Raw genomic sequence first — 17690 nt, 5'->3', positions numbered from 1 at the left:
AATTTACTGATAGCCTGAGGGGTTTACCTTGTATGTAACAAGTTGTTTTTCTCTTTCTGCTTTTAGGAGTCTCTCTTTATCCTTAACTTTTATTATTTTAATTATAATATGTCTTGGTGTGTGACTCTGTAGGTTCATCTTATTTGGAACTTGCTGCACTTCCTGGACCTGGAAGTCTGTTTCCTTCCCCAGACTAGGGAAGTTTTCAGCCACTATTTCTTCAAATAATTTTTCTGACCCTTTTTCTTTCTCCTCTTCTTCTGGAACCCCTATAATGCAAATGTAATGTTGTCCCAAAAGTCCCTTTAGGTATCTTCGCTTTTTAAGTTCTTTTTCATTTTACTGCCCTGTCTGGATAAGTTCCATTTTGTCTTCCGGCTTGTTGATTTGTTCTTCTATCTCATCTAGTCTGCTGTTCAGCTCTTCTAGTGTATTTTTCAGTTTAGTTGTAACTTCTGTTTGGTACTTTCGTATATTTTCTATCTCTGTTGAAGTTCTCACTGTGTCCATCCATTCGTCTCCTGAGCTTGGTGAGCGTCTATATAACCATTACTTTTAACTCTTTATCAGGTAGATTGCTTATCTCCATTTCATTTAGTTATTTTTCTGAGGTTTTGACTTGTTCTTCCAATTGGAGCATATTCCTCTGTCTCCTCATTTTTCTTAATTCTTTGTTTCTATGTATTAGGTGAATCAGCTATCCTTCCCAGTCTTGAAGGAGTGACCTTATTTAGGAAATGTCTTTTGGGGCTCAGAGGTGCAATTCTGCCTGGCCACTAGAGCCAGGCATTCAAGGGTTGTCCCCTATTGGGGCTGCATGCACCCTCCTCTATGGTGGGGCCACAGCTGCTTCTGTGGCATACTGGTAGGCTGGGCTTCCCCCCAGGATGTCTGAGGGACATAGCTACAGCTGCTGTGGTGTGCTGGTGAGTGAGGCAGCCCCCCAGACTGGCTTGGAGGTCTACCTGTGATGGCTGCACCGACTGGTAGGTGGGGCTGATGTGCAGGAGTGGGTGGGGCTCTCAGTGGGGCACACTCACTGGTGCTAACAAGTTAGAGGGAGAATTTCAAAGTGGTGCCCACCAGCACCAGTATTAGCAAGGTAGTCTGAAATGGCAAAAATGGTTCCTGGCACTATCTTGCATTCCCCAGGGAGCATCTGAAATGGTTCCCGCCTCTCTGGTGATGCTTCAAGGTTAGTAAGTGGGTCCCTTGACCTACAGTCTATATGCTTTTCAATCTGATGTTTTCATGCTGGCTTTTGGGTTGAGTGAGTCTGTATGTGGGCCCTTTAAGAAAGAATTTTCTCTTCTCTCAGTTCTGTGGTTGCCCTGGATGTATTCCCTTTTGGTTTTTCTTTTTTTTTAATTATTAAAGTATAGTTGATTTACAATGTTGTGTTAATTTCAGGTGTATAGCAAAGTGATTCAGTTATATAAAATATATATATATATATATTTTTTTCCTTTTCAGATTCTTTTCCATTATAGGTTATTACAAGATATTCAGTATAGTTGCCTGTGCTATACAGTAGGTTCTTGTTTATCTGTTTTATATATAATAGTGTGTATATGTTAATCCCAGACTCCTAATTTATCCCCTCCCTCCCCTTTTGGTAGCCATAAAACTGTTTTCTATGTGTGTGAGTATATTTCTGTTTTGTAAATAAGTGCAAAAACTATGGAATGCTTCACGAATTTGTGCATCATCCTCATGCAGGGGCCCTGCTAATCTTCTCTGTATTGTTCCAATTTTAGTATATGTGCTGCCGAAGTGAGCACTCTCTTTTGGCTTTTAAAATCAGGTGTTTTGGGGGCTTGTCTCTCCTGTGCAGGGTCAAGGTGCCTGGTGTGGAGCTTGAATCCCTCACTCCTCAAAGAAAAGATCTGGGCCTTTGTGATCCCTCCCGATTGTGGATCACCGCAGCCAGGGTGTGGTTTCCTCCTTGGTGAGACATCTCTCTGCCTCTCCTCACCGTCTCAATGTTGTCCTTTTACTCTTTGTTGTGGAGGTTCTGTTCCTCCAGCTTTCGGGTTCCTTTATGAGGGGATTATCCCATATGTAGTTGTGGATCTGCTGTGTCTGTGGAAGGAGGTGAGTTCAGGATCATCCTACGCCACCACCTTGAACCCTCCTTCACAATTTTTTCTAAATGTTGACCTTGTATCCTCTGACCTTGCTCCACTCATGTATTAGTTTTAGGAGTTGTTGGGGGTTTTGTTGTTGTTGTTGTTAGAGATTTCTTGGGGCTTTCTACATAGTTATGTAAATGATTTCTATCATCACGTCAACTGCAAATAAGATGGTTTTCTTTCTTCCTGATCTCTATGCCTTTATTTCTTCTGCTTTCCTGGTGAGGACTCCAGTATTATGTTGAATAAGGGTGTTGAAAGATCAGGAATAAGATCTGCCTTTTTCCTGATCTTAGAGGCAAGGCATTCAGTCTTTTTACCATTATGTATGATACTAGCTGTGGTTTTTTTGGTAGATGTTCTTTATCAGGCTGAGGAAGTTCCCCTCTATTCCAGTTTTCTGACAGTTTTTATTCTGCATGAGTGTTGAATATTATCAGTGTTTTTTTCTGCACTAATTGGTATAAGCATATGCTTTTTATTCTTCAGCCTCTTAATATGGTTGATTCATTGATCAGTTTTGAAGTACTCCAACCAATGTTGTACTCATGGAATAAACCCCACTTGGTTATGTGTATAATTCTTTATATATGCTGCCAAATTGTATTTGCTAATTTTTTGTTAAGGATTTTTTTGTCTATGAGAGAATGTACTCTATACATTTCTATTTTTTTTCTTATTCTTTTTTTTTTCAGTACTATCTGTGTGGTTTTGGTTTCAGAATAATATTAGCTTCTTAAAATGAGTTGATAGATATTCTCTCATCCTCTGTTTTCTGGGAGAGAGTTATAGAATTGGTATTAATCCTTCTTAATTGTTTAGTAGAATTTTCTAGTGAAACCATCAAGACCTAGAGAGTTCTTTTCAGGAATTTTAAAATTATTAATTCAATTTATTTAATAATTTTGTGACTATTCAGCTTATTTATTTCCTCTTGTTTAAATTTTAGTAGGCTGTGCTTTCCAAGGAATTGGTGTATTTCATCTAAACTGTCAAATTTATAGGTGAAGAGTTGTTTGTGACATCCTCTTGTCATTCTTCTGATGTGTGCAGGGCTTGTAGTGATATACTCAAATTCATTCCTGATATTGGCTTGTCAATTTAATTGATCTTTTCAAAGAAGTAGATTTTTGTTTCATTGATTTTCCCTATTGTTTTTCTTTTCTCACTTTCATTGATTTTTCCTCCTATATTTATTATTTCCTTCTCTCTACTTGTTATGAGTTTATTTTTCTCTTCATTTTTTTTGTTACATGAGGAGTCAGCATACAGTTACAGACTTGATACTTTTTTCTAATGTAAGCATTTACTACTATACATCTCCTCAGCACTCTACCTGCACCTCACAAATTTTGATAAGCTGTATTTTTAGTTTCTTCAGTTCACTTTATCTTTTGAGTTTCCCATAGACTTTCTCTTTGACTCATAGATTATTTAGAAATTTACTGTTTAGATTCCAAGTCTTTGGAAATTCTCATGTTGTCTCCTTTTTACTTGTTTTTAATTTGATTCCATTGTGGAAAATCACCCTCCATATGGTTTAAATTCTTTTAATATTGTTGAGGTTTTTATGGCACAGTTTGTGGTCTGTCTTAGTATATGCTCCATGGGGACTTGAAAACAATGTGTTTTTGCTGTGTTGGGGAAAGGGTTTTCTGTCAATTAGGCCCTATTGGTTGATGGTGTGTGAAGTTCTGTGACTTTCCTGATTTTCTGTCTAGTTGTCCTCTCATCAAGTGTTGAGAGAGGAGTGTTGAAGAATGTGGATTTGTATATTTCTTTCTTTCTTTCTTTTTCTTTTTTTTTTTTTTTTACTTCCTTCTGGTTTTGTTCACATACTTTTCAGCTTTTCAGCTTGTTTGGGAAAGAATGTATGATTGTTGTGTCTTCTTGGTAGGTGGAGTCTTTATCAGTATGTAAATTTATATCTGCCCTTTGTAATTTTCTTTCCTCTAAAGTCTAGTTTATCTGGTAATAATATAGTTGATCTTGCTTGTTTTGAGAATATTTTCTTGGAATATGTAATTTTGTTGGTAGCCTACAGGCCTCACCTCTCTGCTGATGGTGTTGATGGTAGAACATGATTTTTTCCTTTGGTGTTTAGCTGAGGTGGGACTATTACTTAAAAGTTTTCTGTCTCCCTGGCTGCCCTTTTCTGGTCATTTTGTTTTTCTCAGGACATTTTTGTTGTTGCTGTTTTTCTCTGCACCTGTTGATGCTTCTCCAGTACTCAGTTTGGAATATAAGAGACAAATGGAAAACCCAGGGACCTCGTGTCAATCCTTCTGCCTTCTTCTCTGCATTTTCACAGTGGTCCTATGTTTATTTATATTTTATGTTAAGAATTTTAGGCATAGTTAATGGAAGTAATAGTGACGCAAAACACTAATAACAAAATACCATACTCTGGGCATTTTTTTTCACTAAAGTAAATATTTATTTGGGGCAGAATCCCCAGGCCATTACATTTTATTTCTTATTTATTTATATACTGTGTTGTTACCAAGAAACTCTTAAAGTGACTGTAATGGATACATAAAAACGAAGACGTTTATTTTTGCCAGCCAGTTCGGTTCCTGGTGAAAGATCCCATCCTGGCCTGTAGATGCCTGCCTTCACGCTGTGTCCTCTATGGAAAAGAGAGAGAGAGAATATGAATATTAATTTCTTCCTATTCTTATAAGGCTACCAGTCCTATTGGATTAGGGCCCCATCCTAATGACTGCATGTAACCTAATTACCTCCTTAAAGGTCCTATTTCCAAATATATTCACACTGGGGGTTAGGACTTCAACATATGAATTGAGGGAGGTGCAGTTCAGTCCATGCAAATAGGTAAAAGTGTGTCTATTCTATCCCTAACAGAAAGTCTGAGCTCCAGTTTTTGTTTTATTGAAATTGGTAATAAACATATTTGTGACTATAATTATTTTAATCTTATATATTTTCCCAGACGAAACATGGAATTTTTAAGCTTCTTAAATCCTCTTATTACATTTTGTGAAATTTCTTTCCAAACATGTTATACCAGCTTGGTTCACTTGAAGCACTTCTTGCTTCAGTGTTCTGGTGGAAATACTTAGTATAATTTTAGGCAGGAAATATTTAGATTAACTTCTTGAAGATAAAAACAATATTTCTGTTTTATCATTTTTAGATTTTATTTATACTGTCATAGCAAGTGCATATGCTTAGTTTACTTAGATTTCATATTTATTCAGATTAATGTTGATCAATTTCTTTACTATCTTCAATCTAAAGGGAAAAGCTCCCTTAAGAAAATTAGTCTGGTCACTTTTCAGCCAGTTACTGGGGAACTTCAGGCATGGACTTGGTGGCCCCACTTATGTGGGAGGTTCCCAAGGTGGCATACATGCCAGGTCAGAGGTCACTGAAACACAGGTGGGAAGAGTGCAAAGTCAGCACCTTTCCCTCTGTGTTTTCTACTCACCTTCACTCACGTTTGAATCTCTACACCTGATTTACAGTCCTTGTGTGAAAAGTAACCAAGGGCACCAGTGGCAGAAACTCTCCCCTCCCCAGCAGGGGTGGCTAGCTTTCTTTTATCCTCTTTGTTTCATGGCTCTGGAGAGAAAGGGCATCACAGGTTACACAGCTCAGAAATGGAAAATTCACTTTTACTTCATGGACTCATTCACATCCATGAAGTAGGCTGCCTGACCTCTGTGTTGGAAGGCCTGCAGGGGCTCTGAGCAGCCCGGGAGGATGGAGACCAGTGCTTTCCCCACATGGAGCCCTGGGAGCTCAGGGAGTTATCCTGGGTCCTGGGTCACCAAACAACTCCCCTAGGGAGGCAAGGGTGACACCTGGGCCCCACCCTCTTGCCAAGACCAGGTGGGCTGGAACCGACTACTGTGGAAACACTGCCCTCTCTGAGAAGGGGGCTGGAGGAGCATCTCCTTCTCAGTGCAGGAAGGTGAACAGGAAGCTTGCCTGTTTCTGGCTGTATGGGGGAAGCTCCATGTCACAATCAGGGGGCTCGGAGACTGAAGATTCATTCCAGTCTTTGGCGTCTGGAAGCTGAGATGTGCCCTGTCCAAGCTCCATGGTGGTGCATCAGTGTTTGAACCCTGAGTTTTCTGCCATCTGACAAACAGCACAAACTACAGTGGTTGGTGTCAGGAGTGGGGGCTGGAAAGCTGTGAGGGGACAGCCACAGGGCTCTGCTCTTCTCCCCACCTCCCCCTTGTCATTTCGCTTCCACCAACACCGTGGCTGCATCTGTGTCCCCTGAGCTCTCACTCTATATCGCCCTTCATTAGATTTTACAGCAAACGTTACAAAGACTGTTTGTTAAAGGCAAACAAACATATGCAAACAGATGAGTTGAAAATTAAACTTACAAAAGACACATAAATAAATAGCAGCTCCCTTGGAGCAAATATTATCAGACATAACAAACTGCAGATCTGGATCTAAACTTTAGGTAATAAGAACTAATAAATAATGTTTAAATAATTAAACACAATTAAGAATTGAAAATGCAAGAAAAACGCAAAACACTCTTTAAAAAACAGCTTTGGAAAAAATCACATAAAATTAATAGAGATGAGAAATATAGGCATCAAAATTAAAAACTCAGCTTATCTACAAAACAGAAATAAACCCACAGACATAAAAAACAAACTTATGGTTACCAAAGGGGAAGGGTGGGGGAGGGATAAATTAGGAGTTTAGGATTAACATATACACACTACAGTAGATAAAATAGATAAACAATAAGGACCTACTGTATAGCACAGGGAACTACACTCAATATTTTGTGATAACCTAAAAGGGAAAAGAATCTGAAAAAGAATATATATATATATATATATATATATATATATATATATATATATATATAACTGAATCAGTGTGCTGTATACCTGAAACTAACACAACATTGTAACTCTAACAACATTTAAAACTAACACAACATTGTACAACTAACACAATATTTCAATGAAATAAAAAATTAAAAACTCAGTAGAAGCATTGGGTGTCAGATGAGACACGGTCAAAGGAATAAGGCAATTTCCTAGATGAATCATAGCCAGCTAAATAGGTGAAAAATATGAAAGAATGGTGAATGGATGCATTGGTGAATGGTGCTTCTATGTACCAGGTCCTGGTCCAAATGTTTTACATATATTTACAACCTTTTTGAGAAGGGTACTGTTATTATTTTGCAAATAAGTCAAAAATAGGAAGAGTCATCAAAATAATAGCACAGTGTGTCTGAGGTCATGCAGAAAGCTGATGTGGACGTATGAACCCCATCCTGGATTGACCCCACACTTAACCTTGTGAGACAGGGCATATGCATTCCTCTCTTGCGTAGGTGCTCCCACACGTGGTGGCTGGTACTGTAGAAGGAAATAATAGAAAGAACGTGGGAGAAGTGTTAGGAGATGATTTTTCAGAGGAAAGGTAAAACTGTGACCCATATACCGATATAAAAAATGAACACATGCTAAAGAATTTATTTTACTCACAAGACATGAGGGAACCAGGCAGATGTTAGATCCAATTAAAGGAAAAGTCAAACCAGGACAAATGTATATGAAGTAAAGGAATGTTGAGATGAATTGTAAGTGGACATAAAATGTGTTTATTTACAGGGCGCAGGAAGTCAAATCACCACCAGTGAAATCACTCCCAGACAACACATAATTTATACATCTATCCTCTGCTTGCAGCTTACAAAGAGCTTCCAAAGAGCTCAGACGTAGTCCCATGCCTTGCTCAGAGCTGTATGCTTGTAGAGGATGCAGTTTTCCGGTGAAATATGACTTTTTCCTCCAGAAGCCGTGTTCCAAAAGAATGGCTGAGAATTTAATAATATTGATGAAAAACATAAATCCTCAGTTTCAGGCGATACAAGAAGTCTGAGGAAAGATAGATAATAAGAAAGGGGCACCTAGACAACTTTGCTAAAAGTGGCAGAACGCCCAAAGCTAAGGAGATGCTGGAAGAAATGAAAGAAAAAAAGATAGTTTGCTACAAAGAGATGACGATTAGACTGACTGCAGGCCTTTTAGAGGCAACAGTAGAAGCCAGAAAAAAATAAGAGTAACTTTAAATTTTGAGGGAAAATAATCATCAACATAGAATTCTGTGCCGGCTAAACCCTTCTTTACATGAGGGGCAAAATCAGGACATTTTCAGGAAAACAAAGACTAAAGAAGTTACCATGAAGAGGTAAACTGCCATGATGAAATACCAGAAATACATGTATTAAAGAAACTACCAGAATATACATTTAGGAACAGGGTATGAGAAGGAATGCAATTGTTAAAAATTTAGGTAAATATAAACAGTTTTGAACATATATAATAATGATGAACTTGAGGGTGAAAAACAAAGAGAGATTAGAATGATGGAAAATAGTAACATGAAAGGCAGTATTTGGATGGTACTTGGAGGTGAAGCACTTAGTTGAACTTAAGTTGCATAGAGCTGTCAGCTTCGAGTAAAGTATACACGTTAAAAATGTAAAAATCGAAACTGTCTATGATACATTGCTAAAGTGGGGAAAAAAAGCAAATTCTAAAGAGTATTGTATGTAACGTCCAAAATTTTGTTTAAAATATCTGTATGTATGCATGTGCATTATATACAACTGATGTATCCACATGCATAGAAAAAAGTCAGAAAAAAATTTTAAAGAGGTTACCTCTGAGTTACAAAATTGTGGGTAATTTTTATTTTTGTTCCTTCGGTCACCTCATAATTATTGTGTCCCAAGTGTTTTCTGTATTTCCCTTTTTGTGAATATGTTTTATTTCTGTAATTAGAAAAGAACAATAAATGTTTGTTTTAAAGGGATAAAATAATGTAAGAATAACCATCAGAAGTATAAGAATAATTTTTTAAACTTCCAGACAGGTAAGAAGTGAGTAGGGAAAGAATAAAGAAAACATGAGAAGCCTAAAGAAATGAGGGAAATGCAATCAAAGGAGGGTGAAATAAAAAGCACAAAATTAAATAGTAGGAATAAAACCAAACATTGTAACAGACAAGATAAAAGGATTAGGCAGCTAGTTAAAAAGACAGAGATCCCCCAACTATATATTTTTTAAAAATCCAACTATACACCATTTGGATATATATATATACACATATATATGTGTGTGTGTGTGTGTGTGTGTGTGTACACACACACACACACACACACACACACACACCATTTGGATATATATTTGAACTAAAGCATAAGTACACAAGAGACAAAAAAAAAAAAAAAGGAAAAAAAAAACTTGACCAACAGGAATAAGATAAAACTAGAATGGCTATGTTTACAACAGGAAAATGCACACACACACATGCACTCTCATGCGCACGCACACACGCTATAAGAAAAATGGTGCAATTAAGGTTAAAGGTCAAGTCATAATGATAAAAAAGAAACAGTTTCTGAGAATATTTAACAAATTTCACATGTATGCACCTAATAAAATAGCTTTGAAACAAATGAAGAAAAATTGGCAGATAAATCCATAATTGTGGTAGAAGATTTTAATGTACTTTTTTTTTAGTAATTGATAGTTCAAGAAGGAAAAAAAAGTGTCAGGATATAGAACTTCATAATTAACAAGCCTCATCTAATGTAGAGAAATAGATACAGATAGACACAGATAGAGAATCAGATGTGTCCTTGTTCTACTAAAAATACATATCTGGAGAACTAAGTACCCAAATGTGAATTAAAAAAAAAACTTTAGCATGTGTGAATGTGTGTGTGCATGTGTGTATATATGTAGGGAGAAATCCATAGCCTTAAATGCTTACATTAGGCAAGATTTTAAAACTAAAATTTGTGAATTAATTACCAATCCCAAGAAGTTAGGAAAAAAAAATATTAAGTAAATAGAAGGAAGAATAAATGAAAGAGTAGAAATTTATGAAATGAGAAAAATAAGATAGAAATCAAGAAGGAATAAGTTGGTTTTAAAAAGAACTAATAAAATGAACACATCTCAGGGAATAATTATCAGGAAAGTAAAGAAGAGAGAATATTATGGACAACTTTATGCCATTGAATATGGAAACTTAGACAGAATTTATTTTTTCTAGAAAAATATAAGCTGGTTCTAGACAAAATAGAAAAATAGACAAGATAATTGGATCTATCTACCTATCTACTATCTATCATCTATCTATCTTTAAAATATGCTTTATTTTTTAGAGCAGTTTTAGATCCCCAGCATAGTTGAGAAGGTTCGGAGATTTCCCACATAGCCCTGCCCCCACAATGCACTGCCTCCCCCATTATGAACACCCTCACCAGAGTGGTATGTTTGTTACAATCGATGAGCCAACATTGACAAATAATGATCACCCAAAGTCCATAGTTTACACTAAGGGTTCTCTTTTTATGTTGTACATTCTATGGATGTGGACAAATGTATAATGACATGTATCCACCATTATAGTATCATACTAGCTTCACTGCCCTAAAAAACTTCTGTGCTCCTCCCATTTATCCCTCTCTCCCCCCAACTCCTGGAAACCACTGAACTTTACTGTCTCCATAGTTTTGCCCGGTCCAGAATGTCACATAGTTGGAATCATACAGTATGTAGCCCTCGGACTGGCTTCTTTCACTTAGTAGTATGCATTTAAGCTTCCTCCAGGTCTTTCCATGGCTTAATAGCTCATTTCATTTTAAGACTAAATAACATTTCATTGTCTGGATATACCACAGTTTATTTATTTATTCATTCACCTGCTCAAGAACATCTTGATTGCTTCAAAGTTTTGGCAATTATGAATAAAGCTGCTTTAAACATCCATGTGCAGATTTCTGTCTGGACATAAGTTTTCAGCTCCTTTGAGTAAACACCAAGGAGTGTGATTGGTGGATTGTATGGTAAGAGGATGTTTAGTTTTGTAAGAAGCTGCCAAAGTGTCTTTCAAAGTGGCTGTTCCATTTTGCATACCCATCAGTAATGAATGAAAGTTCCTGTTACTCTACATCCTTGCCAGATGTGGTGTTCTCAGGGTTCTGCATTTTGACCACTTAATAGGTGTGTGGTGGTATCTGGTTGTTTAAATTTGCAATTCCCTAATATCTTCTTTGTTGAGGTGTCCAAGTTTTTTTTGATTGGGTTGTTTTCTTACTGTTAAGAGTCATTTGTATATTTTGGTTAGCAGTCTTTATCAGGTATATCTTTTTTCAGATATTTTCTACCAGTCTGATGCTTGCCTTTTCATTCTCTTGATTGGTATGTTTTTAAAAAGAAATTTGAAAAAGTGGGTTTTGCAGGCAACTTCCACCTAGCATACAATATCACTTATGAGCATGTATGTATGCATCTTAACTAGAGTATTAACTCACTAAATCTAGCAATAATTTTTAAAAAATCATAACAAATTTAGTTTGCTAATGAAAAATAAGTTTTGTTTAACTTTAGAAAAATTCATTCATATAATTCATTCTATCAATATTAACAGAATGAAGGAGAAAAATCATACGATCATCTTGGCAGCTGGGGAAAAATCAGTTGATGGTATTTAATACCCATTTGTGAAATAGAAGAAAACTTGTGTAACCTGATGTAAGGTGTTTACCAAAAGCTCATTTAATGCTGAAACATTACAAGTTTCTATATGTGGAACAAAATAAAGATACACATTGTCATCACTTAAAAAAATATCTTAAGAATGATAAGAATCTTAAATAACAAGAAAAGTAAAAGAATGAAATATTAAGGATTAGAAAGGAATAAACTAAATTACTATCATTCATAGACTATATGACTTTTTTCCAGTATTTGCAGGTGTTAAAAAGTATCAATAACTAAATCTAAGACCAAAATAAATGGTGAGTTATATATTTATTTCTGGGAAAACTCAATATCATAAAGATGTCAAAATTTCCCAAACTAGTCTGTAAATTTAATGTGATTCCACCTAAAGTCTCAACTGGGTCTTCATGGGACTGGACAGGTAGATCCTAGAACTTAACAATGATGAGTAAAGGGCAAAGGATAGGTAAGATAATTTTTAAACAAAAGAACAAAGTTGTCGGAGACTTGCCTTGCCAAATACCAACATTTCCATTAAGTTGTAGTGATTAAGATGATGTTGTACTGGATCAGGAATAGTCCTATTGATCAAGGAACAATATTGGGAGCCCAGAAACTTGACACAGGCTTTGATAACATTATCCCATATTATTTATAACATTGTTATAATTCATTCAATGTTACATCCAATGTTATAATCCATGTTATATGCTATTTAGCATACAAATGGGTGGGTAAAGAAAGGATCTTGAATAGATTCTTCTGGAAGCCTCCTGCTGATACCTAGATGTCTGCCTCCTGGGATCTCTGAAAGGTAGAAACGACCATGAAATTTCAGTTCTGCTCAAGACTTTTGGTCATGATCTGTGACAAGCCACATTGCTATCATTTTAACATGTCCTTAACACTTAAGAATAAAATACAAAACAAAATATCCAGAGAAAGGACTTACTACTCTTTTTTTTTTTTTTTTTTTTAAGCAGATATTCATTTTTATTTATTTATTTATTTATTTTTGGCTGTGTTGAGTCTTCGTTTCTGTGCGGGGGTTTTCTCCAGTTGCGGCAAGCTGGGGCCACTCTTCGTCGCCGTGCGCGGGCCTCTCACTATCGCAGCCTCTCTTGTTGCGGAGCACAGGCTCCAGACGCACAGGCTCAGTAGTTGGGGCTCACAGGCCTAGTTGCTCCGCGGCATGTGGGATCTTCCCAGACCAGGGCTCGAACCTGTGTACCCTCCATCGGCAGGCAGATTCTCAACCACTGCGCCACCAGGGAAGCCCAACTACTCTCTTTTGAAATAAAATTAGTCTATTCTCTACAGACTTTTTTTCCTCTGAAATCTGGGCATCAGCGGTATCTTAACATGTAATTGGCAGCTTTTTTTTTTTTTTTTTTGCTGTTACCGATATATTGTTTTTATTTTTACTTTTTTAACACCTTTATTGGAGTATAATTGCTTTACAATGGTGTGTTAGTTTCTGCTTTATAACAGAGTGAATCAGCTATACATATACATATATCCCCATATCTCCTCCCTCTTGTGTCTCCCTCCCACCCTCCCTATCCCACCCCTCTAGGTGGTCACGAAGCACCGAGCTGATCTCCCTGTGCTATGCGGCTGCTTCCCACTAGCTCTCTATTTTACATTTGGTAGTATATATAAGTCCATGCTTTTGTCTCCTTAGGTAGGTTTATTCCTAGATATTTTATTCTTTTTGTTGCAATGGTAAATGGGAGTGTTTCCTTAATTTCTCTTTCAGATTTTTCATCATTAGTGTATAGGAATGCAAGAGATTTCTGTGCATTAATTTTGTAACCTGCTACTTTACCAAATTCATTGATTAGCTCTAGTAGTTTTTTGGTTGACTCTTTAGGTTTCTCTTTGTAAAGTATCATGTCATCTGCAGACAGTGACAGCTTTACTTCTTCTTCTCTGACTTGGATTCCTTTTATTTCTTTTTCGTCTCTGATTGCTGTGGCTAACACTTCCAAAACTATGTTGAATAATAGTGGTGAGAGTGGGCAACCTTGTCTTGTTCCTGATCTTAGTGGAAATGGTTTCAGTTTTTCACCATTGAGAATGATGTTTGCTGTGGGTTTGTCATACATGGCCTTTATTATGTTGAGTTAAGTTCCCTCTATGCCTACTTTCTGGAGGATTTTTATCATAAATCGGTGTTGAATTTTGTCAATAGCTTTTTCTGCATCTGTTGAGATTATCATATGGTTTTTCTCCTTCAATTTGTTAATGTGGTGTATCACATTGATTGATTTGTGTATATTGAGGAATCCTTGCATTCATGGGATAAACCCCATTTGATCATGGTGTATGATCCTTTTAATGTGCTGTTGGATTCTGTTTGCTAGTATTTTGTTGAGGATTTTTGCATCTATGTTCATCAGTGATATTGGCCTGTAGTTTTCTTTCTTTGTGACATCTTTGACTGGTTTTGGTATCAGGGTGATGGTGGCCTCGTAGAATGAGTTTGGGAGTGTTCCTCCCTCTGCAATATTTTGGAAGAGTTTGAGAAGGATAGGTGTTAGCTCTTCTCTAAATGTTTGATAGAATTCGCCTGTGAAGCCATCGGGTCCTGGGCTTTTGTTTGTTGGAAGATTTTTAATCACAGTCTCAATTTCAGTGCTTGTGATTAGTCTGTTTATATTTTCTATTTCTTCCTGGTTCAGTCTCGGAAGGTTGTGCTTTTCTAAGAATTTGTCCATTTCTTCCAGGTTGTGCATTTTATTGGCATATAGTTGCTTGTAGTAATCTCTCATGTTCCTTTGTATTTCTGCAGTGTCAGTTGTTACTTCTCCTTTTTCATTTCTAATTCTATTGCTTTGAGTCTTCTCCCTTCTTTTTTTTTAATTTTTTTAAAAAATTTTATTTATTTATTTATTTTTGTCTGTGTTGGACCTTCGTTTCTGTGCGAGGGCTTTCTCTAGTTGTGGCGAGCGGGGGCCACTCTTCATCGCGGTGTGCGGGCCTCTCACTATCGTGGCCTCTCTTGTTGCAGAGCACAAGCGCCAGACACGCAGGCTCAGTAGTTGTGGCTCATGGGCCCAGTTGCTCTGCGGCATGTGGGATCTTCCCAGACCAGGACTCGAACCCATGTCCCCTGCATTGGCAGGCAGATTCTCAACCACTGTGCCACCAGGGAAGCCCCCTCCCTTTTCTTCTTGATGAGTCTGACTAATGGTTTATCAATTTTGTTTATCTTCGCAAAGAACCAGCTTTTAGTTTTATTGATGTTTGATCCATGGCAGCTTTTATTCCTTAAAAGATTTAAGATAAATGGCACCTTAGATTGACAGTCTTTTGAGATAGATGGGTTTCCTCTTTCTTCTTCATTTTCTTTTTTTCTTACAATATTTTAAATTTTATTTTATTATTTTTATTGAGATACAATTGATCTATATATACAACATTGTATGTTTACTGTGTACATTGTGTTGATTTGAAACACATATATATTGCAATATGATTACCACTGTAGCATTAGCTGACACCTCTATCCTCATCACATAATCATTATTTCTTTTTTGTGGTAGAGCAATTAAGATCATTTTCGTCTTTTCTGCTCTTCCCTCTCTCTCTTTCAAGGACCATGTGAGCTCAGAGGGAATGGGTCTGATGATGCCTGAGACCCTATTCATTACAGTCCTCACCTCATGAGCCCACAGTGTGCTCTCGACAGCAGTGCAGTGTACCTGGGGTTTTTTGCTCAGAGATGGGGGTCAGTGCTGTGGGGAGAGATGAGCAGGGGCTGCACCAAGCTGGGATCGGAGGGCTCTGCTTCCAGGGCCAGGAGCCCTTTCCAGGGCTGGGATCAGGCACTGTGTCAGACCCTGCAGATGAGGAGCAGGAAACAGTCTTAGCCCAGACCACCAGGGTTCACCTGTGCCCCTTGGGCTCTGCCTACCTGTGCTGCCATTGACGTCTGGAAGCACAGTTTGTAATCCTTCCCTAAGGATGGGCCCTTGGGTCCTGCAGGCATAGCCACTGGTGGTTAGCTCTCAAGCCCCTGTACTAGCCTTGCTGCTTGGGACAACATCTCATTCACCCCTGCTCCAGGCAAACCTCACCTTCATGAAGCCTCCCTCAGTCCAGTCTACCTCCAGGTGTGTGATCAGACTATGCTCTCTGCTGGGGACACGCCCACCTTTCCTGGTGGGCTCACAGAACCTGTGAGCCTTCTGTCCATCCTTAGAGCCTGTCCAGATGTCCTCTGCTCCTGACTACTTGACGGATAACATAGGACCTGCACCTTCAATATTGGGGTTAAATATGCCTCCTCTCCATGGGCACTTCTCAGTGGGAGTGCCCAGAGCTCTCCTCACACCAAGTGCAAGCTCATCTGTCCATCACTACCTGGACAAGGACCAAGGCTGCTGGAGGGAAGAGGTTTTGAGGGGAGTGAAGGGCCACGTGCCAGGGTCGTCAAAAGTTCTGAGGGTGTATCCTGTCCTCTAGTAGTCAAGAAAAAATATATATGTTTGACTGTTTTCTAACGGTTTAATACAGAAAGTTTCAGGTGCACACCAGCACAGAGAGAAGAGTGAGCTGTGTTCTGTGAACCCACCCAGCCTCCAGGGTGACCAGAATCTGCTGGCTACAAGGCTGTGATACCACGTGGCCTCAAGGTCACTGTCAGCTGGCACCCAATGGACATCACTGATATTGTTGCCTGGCAGGTCCTTGCAGTGGTTTTGGTCACTCATGTTTCACAGGGACTTCATCCCCTGCCTGTTTTCAGACTTAGATTTTAGCAACAGAACCCCTTTTCAAACAAACCTTATCTCCAGCCCTAATGGTCAAAACAGATGAAGTGGTATTAGCACATAATTATTACCAGAGTTTACTTTTATATCATTTACGTATAAAATCTATTTGCCCCTGGGAAAGAACCCTAAAACTTCCATAGTGAGCATTAAGATTTGAATTTTGATAATGATGACAGCGGTACATTTATCTCAATATTCTATTTTGGTTGAACGGTATTCAGAAATCACTGAGTCACACAGGTAAGCTGTTGCTAATGGCAACAGATTTTTATCTTGTTTTTACCCATTTGCCTTGTGATCTCAAGAGTCTTTTCAATTAAATTGCTCCAAATCCATGGAGAAAGAGCTGTATGAATTTTTTTTTCTTCCAGAATTGAATCACTAACAGATGCCCACAGCCTTTATTATAAATATAAAAATCAGCCAAGACAACACCCAAGCTTAAAATAAGCAAAGCTATGCAAGCATCACACAGTGCTTTCTGCTGTTGCTGCTACAGAGGGGGGAAGAGGTGCCAAGGCAGATGCAGGTTCTGTGCTGGAATTGTAGATTCAAATGTGAATTTTTTTTAAAAGAGCAGTAATGCAAAACTGAAATCTTACTGGGTGACTCATTTTCAGGAGTTTCAAATACATGCAGTATTCATGGCAAGAGGAGTTTTAGTTTCACGTCCACCAGAAAAGAAGCTAAACTGGCCACATGAACTAATACATTGGTAGTGTCTGAAGAGTTAAAATTTTGCAAACAATTATTTGAGTGTTTTTGGACTTTTATTATCATTTTGAAACACAAGGAAAAGAAAATATTGGAATCAAACATTTGCAGAAACCTGAAGCACCTCCACAGAATCTTGGGGTTCCAGAGAACCTAATTTAAAAAGCAGGATAAAATCCAGGGTGAGTTTGTGAAGGTCCACATCCTCAGATATTTGGTGCCCTGTCACTGTTTGTGTCTCATTAAGACAGTCGGGTACAGACTGCAGTCAAGCAAAGAATATTTACATCTTGAGCCTTCCTCCTCCTCTCTCTCCCTGAGTGTGTTTGGAAGTCAGGAGGTGGATGTGTCCTTTTTCATCTCAGAGGATTATCTTTTTATTGTAGCTTAGTCTTCCTCCCTTCTTTCTTTAAGCTTCATCACATTTTTGTTTCATATTCAAACCTTGGCTTTCTTGTACAGTTTTTTCCTGAAGTTTCTGGTGGCTTTTTTTAATTAAAGATTTTTGAAAAAAATGTGCCCTTAATCAA

General features: G+C 37.9%; 1 protein-coding gene and 1 non-coding gene across 2 annotated transcripts in view; one reads left to right on the top strand and one right to left on the bottom strand.

Moving 5' to 3' along the window:
- The window catches only part of CHRNA7 (cholinergic receptor nicotinic alpha 7 subunit), a 126094-nt gene that overhangs the window by 89732 nt on the left and 18672 nt on the right, over positions 1–17690 (top strand). The gene's annotated exons all lie outside the window — the stretch shown is intronic.
- On the bottom strand, positions 1675–1781 carry LOC132360900 (U6 spliceosomal RNA). The gene has a single exon (XR_009501219.1). It is a non-coding gene; the product is annotated as a U6 spliceosomal RNA (small nuclear RNA).

The sequence above is a fragment of the Balaenoptera ricei genome, chromosome 2 (genome assembly GCF_028023285.1).
Source record: "Balaenoptera ricei isolate mBalRic1 chromosome 2, mBalRic1.hap2, whole genome shotgun sequence".
NCBI lineage: Eukaryota > Metazoa > Chordata > Mammalia > Artiodactyla > Balaenopteridae > Balaenoptera > Balaenoptera ricei.
The sequence above is the reverse complement of the archived record's forward strand: the minus strand, read 5'-3'. Positions and strand labels throughout refer to the sequence as shown.